We start from the raw sequence: 21,051 nt of genomic DNA, 5'->3' as shown, positions 1-21,051 counted from the left end.
GTCTTGTATATTCTAACCTGGCCTCTGCAATTGTGTTTATTTTAATTTGGGTTTTGTGGGCAAATTTGTGGCACAATACTTATTGTCCATCCTTAGTTGTCCTGAAGACAAAAAGCCAATTCAATACAGCCTGTCAAAACCACATCATGGTCTGGATGGTAAACGTGGCTAGTTTCCCTCTCTGAAGGAAAGCAGTGAACTTTTTAACAGCACAATCTGTTTATTGACATTTATTCCTGTTTATTTGTGTCCCATTCTCAGTAGCTCCAAATGTACACAGTGCAACCTAAAGCTTCCTCTTTTTTAGTTCAGCTAACTATGCATTAACAATATTCTCAATATGTATCACTTTTGGAAATGTGGTCACTGCTGTGCTTCTAATATTAGAACGATGTTCTGAATTAAAGCTTGTAGTAATCATTTTTCAGAGAAAAGAAAACTGCAGATGCTGGATCCAAAGTAGACGAGCAGGAAGCTAGAAGAACACAGCAAGCCAGGCAGTGTCAGGAGGTGGAGAAGTCAATGTTTCAGCTGTAAGAAGGGTTACACCCGAAACGTTGACTTCTCCACCTCCTGATGTGTTCTTCCAGCCTCCTGCCTTTCTACTGACAATAATCTTATTAATCTTTTAATGATGTTTGTTTTAGAGATAAATATTGGCCAAGTCTCAGGAATTCCCTGCTTGTCTTTCAATAGTGCTATGAGAATTTTCTGTCTTGAGAGGGTAAACTGTGTACTGTGTTAAATGTCTGATCAGTAAAACTTCCCAGAGCATTAGGGTTATAAAGAACATGTTATTACTGGAGTGTTAATGGTTTCTGGACGTGGACCTCTGCAATGGTACTTGAACCCTACGTTCTCTGGTTCAGAGGGGAAAATGTTGCTGACTGAGCTTCAGCTAATTAAGAGCTGATGAAGGTAATAACCTGGAATAGGGATAAACCAACAGTATTAACCAAGGGAGTTGAGGATGGTATGAAATTGCAAGAAATAAATGTACAATATGACAAAGATTAGTGAGAAACCAGAAGATTGGCAAAGTTTTACAAGCCATCAAAAAATGATCACCAAAGTATAGGTGAAAATAAACTCAGGGTATAAGTAGCATGGAACACAAAAATGGATATTAGGAGTTTTTCTAAAGTACATAAAAAGGGAAAGAAAGACCATTGTTCTGGACGTTGCCGCAAGACATAGCGAGCAGGGCAGCGGTAGACGTCCGGTACGTGACCACCGCCATCCGACGCCTTAAAACGGCGGTGCTTGGACCCGACGTAGAGCACCAGTTGGAGGACGCTCAGGTGTGCAGTGGGATCCCGTCCGCGCTCACTCCAGCCCGGACAGAATTTCACATTGGCCCCAAGGTCCCGTACTTCCCGCGGGAGTCTGTGACCCACAACCTGAGTCGCCTCCGGAATTTTAATTTTGTTTCTTTTCAGTGGATGAAAAGGCTGGCCTTATATTGACCGCTGCTGCACACCGTCCACCTCCTCTTCTCCCTCATCCACCGCCCGGACACGCCCTGGCGTGCCCATTTGCCACCGGGCGGTGGGGATCCCCAGTGGAGGGCCCTCTACGCAGGAGTCCTCCCCCTTTCTCTCGGGGATCTGGGGTGGAGGGTGCTGCACGCAGCAGTCCCCTGCAACCGCAGATTGCGGTGGTTCACGGACTCCCAGCCCAACCGCTTGTTCTGTGGCGCTGTGGAGTCTGTGGACCACGTGTATATTGGGTGTGGGCGTTTGCCCTCCTTTTTTGATTTTCTGAAAAACCTCTTCCTGTGCTTTTGGTTGCACTTCAGTCCCACACTCCTGATCTTCGGGCACCCAGTGTGGAGGAGGGAGGGCAGGTCTGAAGACCTCCTCGTGGGTCTGCTCCTGGGTCTGGCCAAACTGGCCATAAACAGGTCCAGACAGCGGGCCGTGGAGGGGGTCGTTAGGGCCGACTGCCTGCCCCTCTTCTGTGGTTACGTTCGAGCCCGGGTGTCCTTGGAGAAGGAGCACGCGGTGTCCACCAACACCCTGGAGTTGTTCAGGGAGAGGTGGGCGCCGCAGGGAGTGGAGTGTATCATTTCCCCCTCCAACTCTATTTTGATTTAGTCCCTGCCCTCCCCTTCACTGTTTGATCACACAGCATTGCCCTTTGATGTGAAGGGCACTGCTTGTCACTGGCCACTCGGGAGTCTCCTTTCTTCCTGGTGGTGGAAATTAAATAAAGATTTGTGTACTTCGTGTCTCTCACTGTGTCTCACACCTGCACACGCACACCATAGGTGCTGGGGAAAAAATGAGCACTACTGCATTAGGCGGTAGTGTGGGGGTTAATAATAGAAAGGAAAAAAAATAGGAGCGTTTCCCTTCACTGTAAAAAAAATTAAACAGGAGTGACTTTTTGTGTCTCAAAAAAAAATATAACCAGGAGATTTCAAAAAAAAAGAAGAAAGACCATTGTGAACGGGTGACATGGGGGCAGTGGTTAGCACTGCTGCCTCACAGTGCCAGAGACCCGGGTTCAGTTCCCGCCTCAGGCAACTGTGCAAACACCACACTTACATTCTCCCCGTGTCTGCATGGGTTTCCTCCGGGTGCTCCGGTTTCCTACCCCAGTCCAAAAATGTGCAGGTTAGGTGAATTGGCCATGCTAAATTGCTGGTAGTGTTAAGTGAAGGAGTGAATGGGCCGAAGAGCCTGTTTCCACGCTGTAAGTAATCTAAATCTAAACATATAGACTCCTTCGAGAAGAGGTGACAGAAATTATCATGGAGAGCCTGGAAGTGACAGAGGAGTTAGAGCATAGAGATGTACAGTATGGAAACAGACCCTTCGGTCCAACCCATTCATGTTGACCAGATATCCCAACCTAATCTAGTTCCACTTGCCAGCACCCGGCCTATATCCCTCCAAAACCTTCCTATTCATATACCCATCCAAATGCCTCTTAAATGTGGCAATTCTACCAGCCTCCACCACATCCTCTGGCAGCTCATTCCATACATGTACCACCCTATGTGTGAAAAGGTTGCCCCTTAGGTCCTTTTGATATCTTTCTCCTCTCACCCTAAACCTATGCCCTCTAGTTCTGGACTCCCCCACCCCAGGGAAAACACTTTGTCTATTTATCCTATCCATGCCCCATATAAATTTGTAAACCATGATAAAGTCACCCTTCAGCCCCAGACTATTCAGCCTCTCCCTGTAGCTCAAATCCTCCAACCCTGGCAACATTCTTGTAAATATTTTCTGAACTCTTTCAAGTTTCACAACATCTTTCCAATAGGAAGGAGACCAGAACTACACACAATATTCCCACAGTGGCCTAACCAACGTCCTGTACAGCCGCAACATGACCTCCCAACTCCTGTACTCAATACTCTGACCAATAAAGGAAAGCATACCAAACGTCTCCTTCACTATCCTATATACCTGTGACTCCGCTTTTAAGGCGCTATGAACCTGCACTCCAAGGTCTCTTTGTTCAGTAACACTTCGTAGGATGTTGCCATTAAGTGTGTACGTCCTGCTAAGATTTGCTTTCCCAAAATGCAGCAACTCTCATTTATCTGAATTAAACTCCATCTGCCACTTCTCAGCCCATTGGCCCATCTGATCAAGATCCTGTTGTAATCTGAGGTAACCTTCTTCGCTGTCTACTACACCTCCAATTTTGCTGTCACCTGCAAACTTACTAACTCTACTTCTTATGCTCGCATCCAAATCATTGACATAAATGACGACAAAAAGTAGAGGACCCAGCACCGATCCTTGTGGCACTGGTCACAGGCCTCCAGTCTGAAAAACAACCCTCCACCACCACCCTCTGTCTTCTATCTTTTGAGCCAGTTCTGTATCCAAATGGCTAGTTGTCCCTGTATTCCGTGAGATCTAACCTTGTTAACCAGTCTTCCATGGGGAAACTTTTCGAACGCCTTATAGAAGTCCATATAGATCACATCTACCGCTCTGTCCTCCACAATCCTCTTTTGTTACTTCCTCAAAAAACCCAATCAAGTTTGTGAGACATGACTTCCCACGTGGAGAAAATGAGGACTGCAGATGCTGGAGATCAGAGCTGAAAAATGTGTTGCTGGAAAAGTGCAGCAGGTCAGGCAGCATCCAAGGAGCAGGAGAATCGATGTTTCGGGCAAAAGCCCTTCTTCCTGAAGAAGGGAGTATGCCCGCAACATCAATTCTCCTGCTCCTTGGATGCTGCCTGACCTGCCATGATTTCCCACGCACGAAGTCATGTTGACTATCCCTAATCAGTCCTTGCCTTTCCAAATACATGTACATCCTGTCCCTCAGGATTCCCTCCAACAACTTGCCCACCACCAATGTCAGGCTCACTGATCTATAGTTCCCTGGCTTGTCCTTACCACCCTTCTTAAACAGTGGTACCATGTTAGCCAAGCTCCAGTCTTCCGGCACCTCGCCTGTGACTATCGATGATACAAATAACTCCGCAAGAAGCCAACAATCACTTCTCTAGCTTCCCACAGTGTTCTAGGATACACTTGATTAGGTCCTGGGATTTATCCACCTTTTAAACATTTAAAGACATCTAATACTTCCTCCTCTGTAATGTGGACATTTTGCAAGGTGTCACCATCTATTTCCCTACAGTCTATATCTTCCATATCCTTTTCCACAGTAAATACTGATGCAAAATATTCCTTTAGTATCTCCCCTATTTTGTACTGCTCCACACAAGGCTGCCTTGCTGATCTTTGAGGGGCCCTATTCTCTCTCTCTAGTTTTCCTTTTGTCCTTAATGTATTTATAAAAACCCTTTGGATTCTCCTCAACTCTATTTACCAAAGCTATTTCAAGTCCCCTTTTTGCCCTCCTGTTTTCCCTCTGAAGTATACTCCTACTGCCTTTATACTCTGAGGACTCACTTGATCTATCCTGCCTATGCGTTGTATATGCTTCCTTTTTCTTAACCAAACCCCCAATTTATTTAGTCATCCAGCATTCCCTATACCTACCCGCCTTTCCTTTCACCCTGACAGGAATATGCTTTCTCTGGATTCTCGTTATCTCATTTTTGAAGGCTTGCCATTTTCCAACCACACCTTTTTTATATATTTTTATTTTTATATATTTTTATTTATATTTATTTTTATTTTTTTATATATATATATAATATATATATAAATATATAAATTAAATATAAATAAATAAAAATATATATGTATTTATATTTCTATATATTTTTATTTATATATCATATATAATAAAAAGATATAAAATATATTTTAAATTTAAAAAATATAAAAAATACTAAATATATAAATAATTTTTTAATTTATATTTTTGATATTTTAAAAATATATAAATATCAAATATAAATATATACAAGTATATAAATAAATATATAAAATATAAATTAATATAAAAATGTTTTATTTGTATTTTATATATTTATTTATATATTTAATTTTTTAAATTTAAAATATATATAAATATAAAAAATATTAAATATATACAGATATATAAAAATAAAAAATATATAAATATAAATTTAAAAAATTATATTTAGTATTATTTTTTATTTAAATATATAATATAAAAAGATAAAATTCATGTATCATATATTTATATATCTGTATATATTTAATATTTTTTAAAAATATAAAACATTTTTATATTTATTTATTTTATATTTATATTTATTTATATACTTGTATATATTTATATTTAATATTTATATATTTTAAAAATATAAAAAATAATATAAATATAATATGTATTTAATTTATATATTTATTTTCATTTATATAAATATAAATATATAAATATATATATTATATTTAAAAAAAGGTGGTTGGAAAATGGCAAGCCTTCAGAAATGAGATAGCGAGAATCCAGAGAAAGCATAAATATATAATAAATAAAAATTAAAATATAAAAAATACTAATTATATAAATATTTTTTATTTATATTTTATATTTTTTATATTTTTATTTTTACTTTTTTTATATTTATATTTTAAATAAAATATATACTTGTATATATTTAATATTTTTTATATTTATATATATTTTAAATAAAAATATAAAATACAAATAAAACATTTTATTTATATTTAATATTTTTTATATATATTTTAAATAAAAATATAAAAAATATATATAAATATATGAATAAATATAAAAAATAAATAAAATATATATTTATATTTTTATATTTGCATATTTTTATTTTTATTATATAGTTTGTATTTTTTATATTTATATATTTATAAAAAAAATTTTAGTTTGTATTTTATATTTTTATTTAAAATATATAAATTTATATATATTTTTATTATATATTAAATATATAAATAAAAATAAATATAAAAATATTTATATTTATATATTTTTTTATATTTATAAATTTTAAAAATAAAAATATATAAAAATAAAAAAGTATTTATATATTTAATTTTTTTATTTATAATGTATAAATATAAGAAAATATAAAATATATATAAATTTATAAATAAATATAAAAACATATATTATATATATATAAAAAAAACAATCTTGGACCGGAGGGCAGAATCTCAAAGGTCTCACTTGTTTAAGACGGATGGGAGGACTTGTATCTGTGAGTAGTGTATTTGTGGAACCTTTACTACAGGGGAATGTAACGGCTGGGTCATTATAGATGTTCAAGGCTGAGATATACAGTATTTTTTTCACTAGTAAGGGAATTGAGGGTTAAATCAGGAAAGTGGAGTTGAGGATTAGCCATGATCTTATTGAATGGTAGAAGAGACATAATGGGCCAAATAGCTGTCTGTCCACTGTCTTGTGGTCTTACCATTTACATTGATAAAACATGTCAACACACAGCCACATATACACCATATTTTTAAAATCTTCCCTTTCTTTTTCCAGGTCAACTCTAAATCCCCCAGTATCGCAGCGGAGTTTGATGCAACTGATATGAATTGGACACTCGAGATGTTCGTAATTGTCGTCCCCATTGTAGCTAACGGTAAGTGAAGCAAGAGTCTACCTTCAGCCCCTTTTTAATAGTTATCTTTTATACTGGAAAGTGGATGTCCAAGTGACTTAGTGTTTGAATGCAAAAGATCTTGGGTCTAGCAAATTCAGGATCCTCTATCCGTTTTATTTATTGGTATGGCAAAATAGTGCTGAGACTAACAAGTTCAAATCTGACTAGAGCAGCCGGTAAATACAAAATATAGTTAAAGGAGGATTTTTTTAAAAAAGTAGTTTCTGTCCTGGTGGCAACAAAACTACCAAATGTTGTTAATACACATCCTGTTCACTCATCTTTCAGAAAATAAATCAATTGTCCCTTCTTGGTCTGCATTTTGTGACTCCAGATCCCACATCAGTGTGATTCACTTTTAACTGACTTCTAACAGTGTTTAAATAAATCTAGTTTTTTCTAGGGCATGGGCAATAAGTCTTGGTTTTGCCAGTGATGCTCATGTCCTGTAAATGTATTAACTACTATAATTTGTTACCAGTGCAGTGTCTACGCATATTACCTGTGTATGTCTTTGAACTCCAGAATGCTATATGTCGTCATCTATGACTTGTGACAAAAGCACCGCTTGTAAATTTTCCAAAGATAAGGGTGTTCATTGATAACTTTAAATGTAGGGTCATACAACACAGAAACAAACCCTTTAGTCGAACCAGTCCAGGCCGATCATGATCCAAGACTAAATGTAGTCCCACTTGTTGCTCCTAGACGATATCCTGCTAAACTGTTGCTATTGAAGGCCATTCCTGGCATGCTGACTTTTTGTGGAACATTGCTATGGGTCTGACAAAACTGCTTATGAATATTAGAACCTCTAAAGTTTTCTTTAATATATGGAGCACATCCCCAGCTTATCTGGTCCTCATTCGTGATGCTGTTCTAGTAAATCTCTTCTGTGTTCACTAAAGTGAACCAGAATTGAACATGATACTGCAGCTGGAGCCTATTGTTTTGTAAAGGCTTTCCATTACTTATCTACTGCATGTCTTCATTAATAAAACCAAATGTCCCATATTATTTTTTAAGATTACCTTTTCAATATGTTCTGCTAGCCATAATTAGAAGCATCTCATGCACTTCCAGACATGCTGTTTCTGCACTCTTTGTAAAATTATATGATACAGTGGTTTCAGTATGATACAATGATACTTCTGTCTGCTGCATTAATGACCATTTTCCAATAGGGCAGGAATTCCTACCTGTCCCGGACACCTGTATGTTTTCTGGCGTTAAGAACAATGAACCATTTTGCCAGATGAATATGCCTATCTGCAGTACTACAGGGACATTCACCTGAGGGGGGTGGGGGGAGCTACTGAGGGCTGTACTCACAGGAAGGCTTCTTTTTGAAAACAAGAAGTGAAAGGTTGATCATTTCAAAGTTAAATTATGCACCCAGTTGCTAAACTTGAGCAACAATGAATGATAGGGACATAGAGGGATGCTTTATGAAATCAGCATTGAGGTGCATTATGTAGTTTCACTTGGATATTGTGATCGAAAGCTTACCCACTTCTGAGAACAGTCTTTACTGCCCAAATTATACTAGATTCCTGATGCAATAAAACAAAATTTAGGCACGGTGTTTTCCATTGGCATATTCCAGTGAAACTGCAGTATTGGTGTTGCATTGCATGCTGCAAGAATTCTTCAATCTCTGTGCTAGGTGGGAATAACCAGAAAGAAGCCAGCATGTAAATTTGATGTGTAACATATTCTATGTGAATGCACAATCTGGATTTAAAATAAGGTTCTGTGTTGTAATCTTTTTTAAAAAGCTGTTAACACACGTAAGACTGAACGTTGCTAGAAGTTGTAGAGTCATAGAGATGTACAGCATGGAAACAGACCTTTCGGGCCAACCCGTCCATGCCAACCAGATATCCCAACCCAATCTAGTCCCACCTACCAGCACCCGGCCCATACCTCTCCAAACCCTTCCTATTCATATACCCATCCCAATGCCTCTTAAATGTTGCAATTGTACCAGCCTCCACCTCATCCTCTGGCAGCTCATTCCATACACATACCACCCTCTGCGTGAAAAAGTTACCCCTGAGGTCTCTCTTATACCTTTCCCCACTCACCCTAAACCTATGCACTCTAGTTCTGGACTTCCCCACCCCAGGGAAAAGACCTTGCCTATTTATCCTACCCATGCCCCTCATAATTTTGTAAACCTCTATAAGGTCACCCCTCAGCTTCCGATGCTCCTGGGGAAAACAACCCCAGCCTGTTCAGCCTTTCCCTGTAGTTCAGATCTTCCAACCTTGGCAACATCCTTGCAAATCTTTTCTGAACCCTTTCAAGTTTCACATTTTCTTACCTTTAGGAAGGAGACCAGAATTGCATGCGATATTCCAATGGTGACCTAACCAATGTCCTGTACAGCTGCAACATGACCTCCCAACTCCTGTACTCAATACTCTGACCAATAAAGGAAAGCATACCAAACTCCTTCTTCACTATCCTATCTTCCTACGACTCCACTTTCAAGGAGCTATGAACCTGCATTCCAAGGTCTCTTTGTTCAGCAACATTCCCCAGGACCTTACCATTAAGTGTATACGTCCTGCTAAGATTTGCTTTCCCAAAATGCAGCATCTCACATTTATATGAATTAAACTCTATCTGCCACTTCTCAGCCCATTGGCCCATCTGATCAAGATCCTGTTGTAATCTGAGATAACCTTCTTCGCTGTCCACTACACCTCCAATTTTGGTGTCATCTGCAAACTTACTAACTGTACCTCTTATGCTCGCATCCAAATCATTTATGTAAATGACAAAAAGTAGAGGACCCAGCACCGATCCTTGTGGCACTCCACTGGTTACAGGCCTCCAGTCTGAAAAACAACCCTCCACCACCACCCTCTGTCTTCTACCTTTTGAGCTAGTTCTGTCTCCAAATGGCTAGTTCTCCCTGTATTCCATGAGATTTAACCTTGCTAATCAGTCTCCCATGGGGAACCTTGTTGAATGCCTTACTGAAGTTCATATAGATCACATTTACTGCTCTGCCCTCATCAAACTTCTTTGTTACTTCTTCAAAAAACTCAATCAAGTTAGTGACATGATTTCCCACGCACAAAACCATGTTGACTATCCCAAATCAGTCCTTACCTTTCCAAATACATGTACATCCTGTCCCTCAGGATTCCTTCCAACAACTTGCCCATCACTGAGGTCAGGCTCACTGGTCTATAGTTCTTTGGCTTGTCTTTACTGCTCTTCTTAAACAGTGGCACCACGTTTGCCAACCTCCAGTCTTCTGGTACCTCACCTGTGACTATCGATGATACAAGTATCTCAGCAAGAGGCCCGGCAATCACTTCTCTAGCTTCCCACAGCGTTCTCTGGTACACCTGATCAGGTCCTGGGGATTTATCCACTTTTAACCGTTTCAAGACATCCAGCACTTGCTCCTCTGTAATCTGGACATTTTGCAAGATGTCACCATCTATTTCCCTCCAGTCTATATCTTCCGTATCCTTTTCCACAGTAAATACTGATGCAAAATATTCATTTAGTATCTCCCCCATTTTCTGTGGCTCCACACAAAGGCCACCTTGCTGATCTTGAGGGGCCGTATTCTCTCCCTAGTTACCCTTTTGTCTTTAATATATTTGTAAAAACCTTTTGGTTCTTTTGATTTAATTTCTTCTGCAGCTGTAATACAAGTTCACCCTATGATGCGTTTGGGAGATGAATGTGGAATTGAAATGAAGAGCAGGTGCTCAGATGGAGGGAAGGAAGAACATGAATTGATCCTCGATGTAAGTTTTATGCCAATTAAAATTTTGCATTTCGAGGCCTGCACTTGTCTCACTGCAAGAAGAAGTGTACTTGTGGTGAAATTTCCTCTGGGTTAGTTGTCACTTGGTACAGACAGTATAGGAGACCTCTGTATCTTACCCCCACCTAGACATGCTCATTCTTTTCTCCTTTCATTCTCGCCCTCCTCCTTTGGTGCCCTCTTCCTCCATAGTTTTGCACTACCCCTCCTGCTTGCTCCTGCACCACCACCCTTCAGTCCCCCACTGACCTTTGCCCCTTATTCTGTCTCTGTTTCATTTAGATTTCTGTTGAATTGTTGAGAAAATTTGGCCTCCGCCAGTGATTGTGATCAATGTTCTGCTCCTAGCTTTTTAATTGTATTAAGTTAGCTGAAAATGTGTTGCTGGTCAAAGCACAGCAGGCCAGGCAGCATCTCAGGAATAGGGAATTCGACGTTTCGAGCATAAGCCCTTCATCAGGAATGAGAGAGAGTAGCCAAGCAGGCTAAGATAAAAGGTAGGGAGGAGGGACTTGGGGGAGGGGCGATGGAGGTGGGATAGGTGGAAGGAGGTCAAGGTGAGGGTGATAGATGCTGCCTGGCCTGCTGTGCTTTGACCAGCAACACATTTTCAGCTGTGATCTCCAGCATCTGCAGACCTCATTTTTTACTCACTAATTGTATTAAGTTATAACTGGATATAATTTAAGGAAATAAAACACCATAATGACAATACTTGTCTTTTCACAGGGCAGACCCATTGCTATTTGGGAAATAGGCAAGCCATTGGATTGTATTAAGCCATGCATAAAACAAGAAAATGACATCCTGTGGCTCAACTGCACCTCAGTAAAAAATAAAACAGTAAAATACACATCCAGGTGCATAAAAAATGGGGAGGTAAGTTAAAAGGGGGAAATCATTAAATAATAAATATTATTATTCATTAATACTGCATTAATAATTTTTCTTTTATAATTTTAGATGGAAGAGTCCTCCAATGATTTCAGAGGCAAGTACTAATTTGGATTTTTAAATAGTGAAGTAATAAATATTAGTATTTTTGCAGTGTGTACATTACAGAAGGATGTCTGTATCACTGATTTTACTATATTAGCAAGGATATGAGTACTTGTACGAGCATGCTCTGAGAAGTTTGAAATAGTGTGTTAAAATGTTTTGTAACTTGACCAGTACATGAAGGACATGCAGTATTGGAACTTTGCTTAAAAGGTTATGTTAGTCTTAAACAAGAGATGCTGAAAAGTCCATAAAAAAGATTTTGCATCCTAACCTAAGATTGTCCAATCTTGAGGGTCCATTGGGCATTGCTTTTAATAATCACTAAGTACTTCTGGTACACTGCTGCAAAACAGTGTCAACTTTAATTGGGGGTTGGCAATTTTCCCTTGGGCCATTGACTCAATCCCAGCTCAGGACACTTGCTGTCTCAGATTCATGTAGGAAATTCACAGCAGCATTCCTGGAGAAGGGAGTTTTTCTCATCTGGGAAAATGTAACAAACGCTGAAATTCACAACTGATCTTGCAGGAACCTGTTTGGGAGAGGTCACAGCACAGAAACAGATAAGTGAATAGTTTTAAGTGTAGCTTTGTTGGAAATCTGCAAAGTGAGTAGAGTGGGTTCTTTATCGAATATATGTTTTATTGAGAGATGTCTCTTGATTAAACTTAAAAATATAAGTGATAAGTATTAAGTTAACCTGGAGGCGTTTTTGTCGAGGAATAAGACTATGCTATTTTCTGAGAGTGCAGATTGGAAGAAGCAAAAATGGTCCTTAGTGATATGCTCCTTTTGTCGGATGTGGGAGTTTAGGGAGAGTTTACGTGTTACTGAGGATTATATCTGCAATAAATACCATTGGTTGCGAATCCTATTAGATCGAATGGATCGGGAGCAACAGTTAGAGGCAATGAGGAATTCACAAGAGTAAGGGGTGTGATGGATGGCAGTTATAGGAAGGGAGAAAAGTTGCAGATACAGTTACATAGATGGGTTAACTCTAGGAAAGGTAAGAGAGGTAGGCAGCTAGAGCAGGAGTCTTCTCTGGCTGTCCCCATTTCAAACAAGTATGCGGTTTTGGAAAATGTAGGGGGTGGTGGATTCTTAGGGGAATGTGGCACGAGCAGCCAAGTTTCTGGGATTGAGACTGGCTCTAATGCAATGAATGTCGGGTTCCAAGAGATCGATTTGTTAGGAGACTCTCTAGTCTGAGCAGAGACAGACATTTCTGTGACCAGCAGTGAAAAATTAGAATGGTGTTTCTTCACTGGTGTGAGGATCAAGGATGTTTCAGAGGGTGCAGAATGTTCTCAAGGGGGAGAGAGCTCAGCAGGAAGCCATTCCAGGATTCCACACTGGAATCAATAATTTAGGATGGGAATAGGATGAGATTCTAAAGGGAGAATATAGAGACTTGGGCATGAATTTTAAAAGGAGGTCCTCGAGTAGTAATATATGGATTACTCCCAGTGCTACGAACTAGTGAGGGTAGGAATATGAGGATAGAGCCGATGAATACATGGCTGAGGAGCTTGTGGATGGGAGAAGGATTCACATTTTTGGATCATTGGAATTACTTCTGGGGTAGAAGTGACCTGTACAAGAAGGAAGGGTTGCACCTGAATTGGAAGGGGACTAATATACTGGCAGGAAGATTTGCCAGGGCTGCTTGGGTGGATTTAACCTGGTTAGATGAGTGGGGGGTGTAGGCACCCAGGGAAATAGTGAGGAAAGAGATCAATCGGAGACTGGTACACTTGGGAAAAGGAACGAGTCAAACAGTCAGGGCAGGCAGGAAATCAGCAGAGAACAAGGTGGGACTGATAACTTAAACTGCATTTATTTCAATGCAAGAGGCCTAACAGGGAAGGCAGATGAATTCAGGGCATGGTTAGGAAAATGGGACTGGGATATCATAGCAATTAGAGATGGACATGACTGGCAGCTGAATGATCCAGGGTACAAATGCTGCAGGAAGGATAGAAAGGGAGGCAAGAGAGAAGGGGGAAATGGCATTTTTGATAAGGTATACCATTACAGCTCTACTGAGGGAGGGTATTCCCTGAAATACATCCAGGGAAGTTAGTTGGGTTGAACTGAGAAGTAAGAAAGTGTTGATCACCTTATTGGGATTGTGTAATAGACTCCCTAATAGACAGTGGGAAATTGAGAAACAAATTTTTAAGGAGATCTCCGTTATCTATAAGAATAATGAGGTGGTTATAGTAGGGGATTTTAACTTTCCAAACATAGATTGAGACTGCCATAGTGTTAAGGGTTTAGATGAAGAGAAATTTAAGTGTATGCAAGAAAGTTTTCTGATTTAGTATGTGGATGTACCTACTAGAGAAGGTGCAAAACTTGACCTATTCTTGGGAAATGAGGCAGGGCAGGTAACTGAGGTGTCAGTGGGGGAGCACTTTGGGGCCAGCGACCATTATTCTATTAATTTTAAGAGTGGAAAAGGATAGACCAGATTTAAAAGTTGAAGTTCTAAATTGGAGAAAGGCCAATTTTGACAGTATTAGGCAAGAACTTTCAAAAGCTGATTGGGGGCCGATATTCGCAGGTAAAAGGACGGCTGGAAAATGGGAAGCCTTCAGATATGAGATAACAAGAATCCAGAGAAAGTACGATCCTATTTGGGTGAAAGGAAAGGCTGGTAGGTATAGGGAATGCTGGATGACTAAAGAAATTGAGGGTTTGCTTAAGAAAAAGAGGAAGCATATTTCAGGTATAGACAGGATAGATTGAGTGAATCCTTAGAGTATAAAGGCAGTAGGAGTATACTAAAGAAGGAAATCAGGAGGGCAAAAAGGGAACATGAGATAGCTTTGGCAAATAGGATTAAGGAGAATCCAAAGGGTTTTTATCAATACATTAAGGACAAAAGGGTAACTAGGGGGAGAATAGGGCCCCTCACAGATCAACAAGGTGGCCTTTGTGTGGACATGCAGGAGATGGGGGAGATACTAAATGAATATTTTGCATCAGTATTTACTGTGGAAAATGATATGGAAGATATAGACTGTAGGGAAATAGAGGGTGACATCTTGAAAAATGACCATATTACAGAGGAGGAAGTGCTGGATGTCTTGAAATGCATAAAGGTGGATAAATCCCCAGGACCTTGACGAGGCGTACGCTAGAACTTTGGGAAGCTAGAGACATGATTTCTGGGCCTCATGCTGAGATATTTGTATCATTGATAGTCACAGTTGAGGTGCTGGAAGACTGGAGGTTGGCTAACGTAGTGCCAATATTTAAGAAAGGTGGTAAGGATAAACCAGGGAACTGTAGACCAGTGAGCCTGATGTCGGTGGTGGGCAAGTTGTTTGAGGGAATCCTGAGGGACAGGATGTACACTTATTTCAAAAGGCAAGGACTGATTAGGGATAGTCAACATGGCTTTGTGCATGGGAAATCATGTCTCTCAAACTTGACTGAATGTTTTTGAGGAAGTAAAAAAAGAGGATTGAGGGCAGAGTAGTAGATGTGTTTTATATGAACTACAGTAAGGCATTTGACAAGGTTCCCTATGGGAGCCTAATTAGCATGGTTAGATATCATGGAATACAGGAAGAACTAGCCATTTGGATACAGAATTTGCTCAGAGGTAGAAGACCGAGGGTGGTGGTGGAGAGCTGTGACCAGTAGAGTGCCACAAGGATTGGTGCTGGGTCCATTATTTTTCTTTTTATATAAATGATTTGAATGTGAGCATAAGAGGTATAGTTAGTAAGTTTGCAGATCACACCAAATTGGAGATGTAGTGGACAGTGAAGAAGGTTACCTCAGATTACAACAGGATCTTGATCAGATGGGCTAATGGGCTGATGAGTGACAGTTGGAGTTTGATTTAGATTAATGCGAGGTGCTGCATTTTGGGAAAGCAAATCTTAACAGGACATTTACACTTAATAGTAAGGTTCTCAGGAGTGTTGCTGAACAAAGAGACCTTGGAGTGCAGGTTCATAGCTCCTTGAAAGTGGAGTCGCAGGTAGATAGGTTGGTAAAGAAGGCATTCCGTATGCTTTCCTTTATTGGTCAGAGTATTGAGTACAGGAGTTGGGAGGTCATTGGTTAGGCCGAAGTTGGAATATTGTGTGTAATATTGTAACATCGGAAGGCTGTTGTGAAACTTGAAAGGGTTCAGAAAAGATTTGCAAGGATGTTGCCAGGGTTGGAAGATCTGAACTACAAGGAAAAGCTGAACCGGCTGGGGCTGTTTTCCCTGGAGCGTCGGAGGCTGATGGGTGATGTTATGGAGGTTTATAAAATCATGAGGGGCATGGATAGGCTAAATAGACAAGGTCTTTTCCCTGGGGTGGTGAGTCTAGATCTAGAGGGCACAGGTTTAGGGTGAGAGTGGAAAGATATGAGGAACCTAAGGGGCAACCTTTTCACAGGGTGGTACGGGTATGGAATGAGCTGCCAGAGGAAGTGGTGGAGGCTAGTAGAGTCATAACATTTAAAAGGCATTTGGATGGGTATATGAATAGGAAGGGCTTAGAGGGATATGGGCCAAGTGCTGGCAGGTGGGACTAGATTAGGTTGGGATATCTGGACGGGTTGGACCGAAGGGTCTGTTTCCGTGCTGTACATTTTTATCTATCAAGTAACAGCTAAAAATGCAAACATTTGGGGCATAACTGTATTGTTTATGGAACTTTTGATAATCAATAAAGGAATCAATATTCAAATTAAAGAAAAGACTTTTTTTTCCCCAAACTTAATTTTCAGTGTTTTAGGATGGGGACTTGGGATAGGCTGAGTCATCTCTGCCCATGTTGGGTCTGTGGTGGAAAACCCATATATCTGTCTTTGGTATATACCTCTCTCTCTCTCTCTCTCTCTCTCACGTTCTCTCTCTCTCTCTCTCTGTCTCTCTCTCTCTCTCTCTCTCGTGCGCTCTCTCTCTCTCTCTCTCTCGTGCGCTCTCTCTGCTGCCTGCGTGTGTGCCAAGCTGACTTGTGCAGCTGGCTCAGGCTACAGCCAACCTTTTAAAGGAGTTCATCCCTTGTACAGGGAACTTGCTGCTGCCACTCTAAAGGTGCAGCATTTACCAATCTGGAGTCAGACCATCCTGACCATGAGTTAAATCCCGTACGGTAAAACCATTGCACCCAAATGTGTTGCTGTGAAAGGCAATTGCTCAAGTCCACCTTCAATTTTATGCTGTTTATCATCTAATTTTAAATATTTATCAAGTCGATTCATTCTGAATGCAGCTTGTGCAACTTAATGGTAGTTATGTGGGCAGCCAGGAGGCTCCGTTTGGTGGGGTACAGAGAACTACAACAACAACAAAGAGGAAGATTTGAGGAGTAGGATTATCCAGCAAAGGTTTGAGATTTTCTCGTGATTCAGTATGGGTATGTTTGCTGTTGAGGAGTGCAGTTGGTATTTCGGTCACTTGCTTGGAAGAGGCCGTCAAACAAAAGTGTGAATTTTGGGGCTGTGCAGCCACAGATGTTGATGAGAATAATCTCCTTGGTTTGAGCTTTCTCCCAGTGAGGAAGGAGAGACCGTTGGCCACAGTCACAGGTAGCGTGAGCATTCTGATAGCCCTGAAAGGTAGCAGTCATTGACCGTCCTTCTTCAGTCACCTCAGGGCATTGTGAGCATCTCCTGCCCAGTGCCAGGACTCTCTCCATGAGGCTCCGTTGTCATGGGCAGTGGGGAGGCTGTCTTTATCATGTGTCCAACTCCTGGTGCTTTTATGCAGCTTTCAGTCTAAGTGCAACCAGGGTGACTAATGTAACAACCACACTGAGGTGCCAGTATCTATGCTCGAGCTAGGTGTGGGACAAAGATGGCATGGAGTACCCTCTGAGTCCACCTCAACTTTCTTCTTGGAGGTTAAGGCTGGAGCCACTGTGGTTAAAAGTTGGTAACTGTGATAAATGACCTGCAGAAGAAATATGATGGGTAAGTACCCATTAATAATGTGCTGGGTAGAGTAGAAAGAGCTCTACCTTGGGCACATGCATAGAAGAAATGATGCATGTGTAATTAACTTGATGCCCCAACAACATACATGCATACACTCCCCCATATTTGCCATGTGCACACACACACACAAACATATATTCCCCACTATAGCACCTGTTCCAACCCTCCTCTGCCACACTCCCTCTTATCCCATCACCCTGGAGTTTACTGAAGCATGCTACATCATCAATTGGAGTCTGTGTGGCTGCACCGGCCACTCCCCTCCATTGTTCAGAGTGCTTAGTCCCTAAGGGCTCCATGAAGCTGCTGGCTTTACATTAAGCCTCTGGCCTAGCAGCATTTTCTGTCCTTGCAGCTGCCTGCAAACCTTGCAGTGGAGAGGAATAAAACGGAGAGCAACAACATCTGAGAGAAAAACTTTTGGCTTCATCATATGGTGACATAAGTTGCCAATTTGACAGATAAAGAAAGGCTGATCGTCTGGGACGTGCTTCACTGGAGTGTAAGAGGTTGAGAGGCAACCTTACAGAAGTTTCTAAAATAATAAGGGGTATAGATAGGGTTAGTGGTAATTGTCTTTTCCCTGGACTGGGTGATTTCAAGACTAGGGGATACATTTTTAAGATGAAAGAAGAGAGATTTAAAAAAAAAAGACATGGGGACAAATTCTTTACACAAGGTGGTTCATATATGGAGTGAACTTTCTGAGAAGGTGATGGATGCGAAGACAGTTAGTGTTTAAAAGGCATTTGGATATATGCATGAAAAAGGAAAGGTTTGGAGGATATGGGCCTGGAGTAGGCAGGTGGGACTGAGTTGTCTAGGACAAGGCAGGGATATTTGTTGGAGGGCCATGTCAGGGGACAAGCTGGTGGCAGCTCCATTCCTTGTGTTTATCACCTGTACTTACTGTGGGCCAGAAGCAGATAGGAAGTGGGAGCAGGAGTTAGCCATGTAATAGCTTTAGGTAAGCTCTTGCAATCCAAGCTGATCATCCTTAAATCCATATACCTGTGCTAACCCCATATCCTGGTTTCCCTTAGTAACCTGCCTAGAATGTAAAATCCCATGAGCAACTAGAGCACTTTGGGGTAAAGAACTCCTTCTCATTTCAGTCCGATATGGTTGACCCCTTATTTTAAGACTGTGCTGTGAAGTTTTAGACCCCTAAATCTAGGGGCAAAAGTCTTCAGGGTGTCTACACTGTCAGGAGCTTTGTTTTTAAGAATGTTAGATGTCTCCACAAGATCATGGTCTGAATTCCATGCACGCACACACAAACATGTATTCCCTACTCCAGCACCTGTTCCAGCCCTCCTCTGCCACACTCCCTCTTATCCCATCACTTTGGAGTTTACTGAAGCATGCTACATCATCAATTGGAGTCTGTGTGCCTGCACCGGCCACTCCCCTCCATTGTTCAGAGTGGATCTGTGTTGGGTGTTATCTGTATCTCTGCCCTGAAGCTCCTCCACCCACGCATTGCCAACTTGAAGCAAGCTCACTGCAAAGAGCATCAGGAAATCTGGCAGCTTCATTAAGTTGAGGACATCGCTGGATCCAAGTGCCTGCCTTTAGAAGATTTCCATGACACCTTTTCTAGAGATGGTCTGATTCCCCCCGACACACACCTCACACTGTTTCTGGACCATTAGGTTGACACCTTAGCACGGCCTTGCTTGCTGCTGGAAGCCTTTATACGTCAGTCTGCAGTCTGTTAGCAAGCTGGTGATTTGGACTGGAACCAATCAGCCACTTCAGTTACACACTCCATGTGCTAGCATGTGAGGAAACCTCAGTGGAATTCTTTTCTAAACTGACATATACTGTGCATAAGTTCAAAATTTCCCAACGTTTCTCAACCCTGGGAAGGTAGGTCTATCCCACTCTCTCTCCTGATTGGACAGTTTCCTCATGCATGCAACTTAGATAGTGGTCCTTTTCAGGCAGTTGTAGCCTGTTCTGGGTAAGACGACCAAAGCATTAAGGATTAGTTACAATGTAGATTCCAGAAACAGTGTATGTTGCATTCTTTTATTTACTGTAAATGTAACAAAGTATGTTCTTTATTTGAATGCACCAGGTGACCACCAGGGAAAGCAGGAGGGCTAATCAGGCAGTGCAGGAATCTCCTGGGACTATTCCCCTGCAAAACCGATACTGTTTTGGATATAAAGTGAGGTCTGCAGATGCTGGAGATCACAGTTGAAAATGTGTTGCTGGTTAAAGCACAGCAGGTTAGGCAGCATCCAAGGAATAGGAAATTCGACGTTTTGGGCATTCATCAGGAAGGGCTTATGCCCGAAACGTCGAATTTCCTATTCCTTGGATGCTGCCTAACCTGCTGTGCTTTAACCAGCAGCACATTTTCAACTGTTTTGGATATGTTGAGGGGTATGGCGGGACTATCTTGTGTTGAACGATTGGAGTGACTGGGCTTGTATACTCTTGAGTTTAGGAGATTGAGAGAGGATCTGATTGAGATGTAATAAGATTATTAAAGGATTGGACACTCTGGAGGCAGGAACCAGAGGACACAGCCTAAAAATAAAGGGTAGGCTATTTTGGACAGAGATAAGGAGAAACGTCTTCACCCAGAGAGTGGTGGGTGTGTGGAATTATCTGTTCCAGAAGGCAGTGGAGGCCCAGTCTCTGGATTCGTTTAAGAAAGAGTTGGATAGAGCTCTCAAGGATAGTGGGATCAAGGGTTATGGAGATAAGGCAGGAACAGGATACGGGTTGAGGATGATCAGCCATGATCATAATGAATGGTGATGCAGGCTCAAAGGGCAGAATGGCCTACTCCTGCACCTATTGTCTATTGTATGGCTTCTCAGGATAGCAGCAGCATCCAAATTATGGTACCACGGTCCTCTCTGCTGCAGAGGGAGGGAGAAATAGACATTGAATCCCCTATAACTGTAGCATTTCTATTGTAAGGGGAATAGATAGGCATTTCTGTGGCCACAAACGAGTCTGGGATGGCATGTTGCCTCCCTGGTGCTAGGGTCCTGGTTGTCTTGGAGCGATTATAAGATATTTTTTGGATGAAGAAGGCAAACAGCAAGTGGTTATGGTACATGTTGGTACTAACTGCATAGGTTTAAAAAGAAAAGTGAGGTCCTAATAGCAGAATATAGAGAACTAGAAAGAAAGTTAAAATGTAGAACCTCGGGATTACCACTGGTTCCATGAGCTAGTCAGTAGAAATAAGAGGATATATACAATGAACATGTGGATGAAAAGATGGTGTAAAAGGGATGGTTTCAGATTTGTGAGGCATTGGGACCGGATCC

This window comes from Hemiscyllium ocellatum, chromosome 34 (assembly GCF_020745735.1).
Source record: "Hemiscyllium ocellatum isolate sHemOce1 chromosome 34, sHemOce1.pat.X.cur, whole genome shotgun sequence".
Taxonomy (NCBI): Eukaryota; Metazoa; Chordata; class Chondrichthyes; order Orectolobiformes; family Hemiscylliidae; genus Hemiscyllium; species Hemiscyllium ocellatum.
This window is presented reverse-complemented; position numbering follows the sequence as displayed.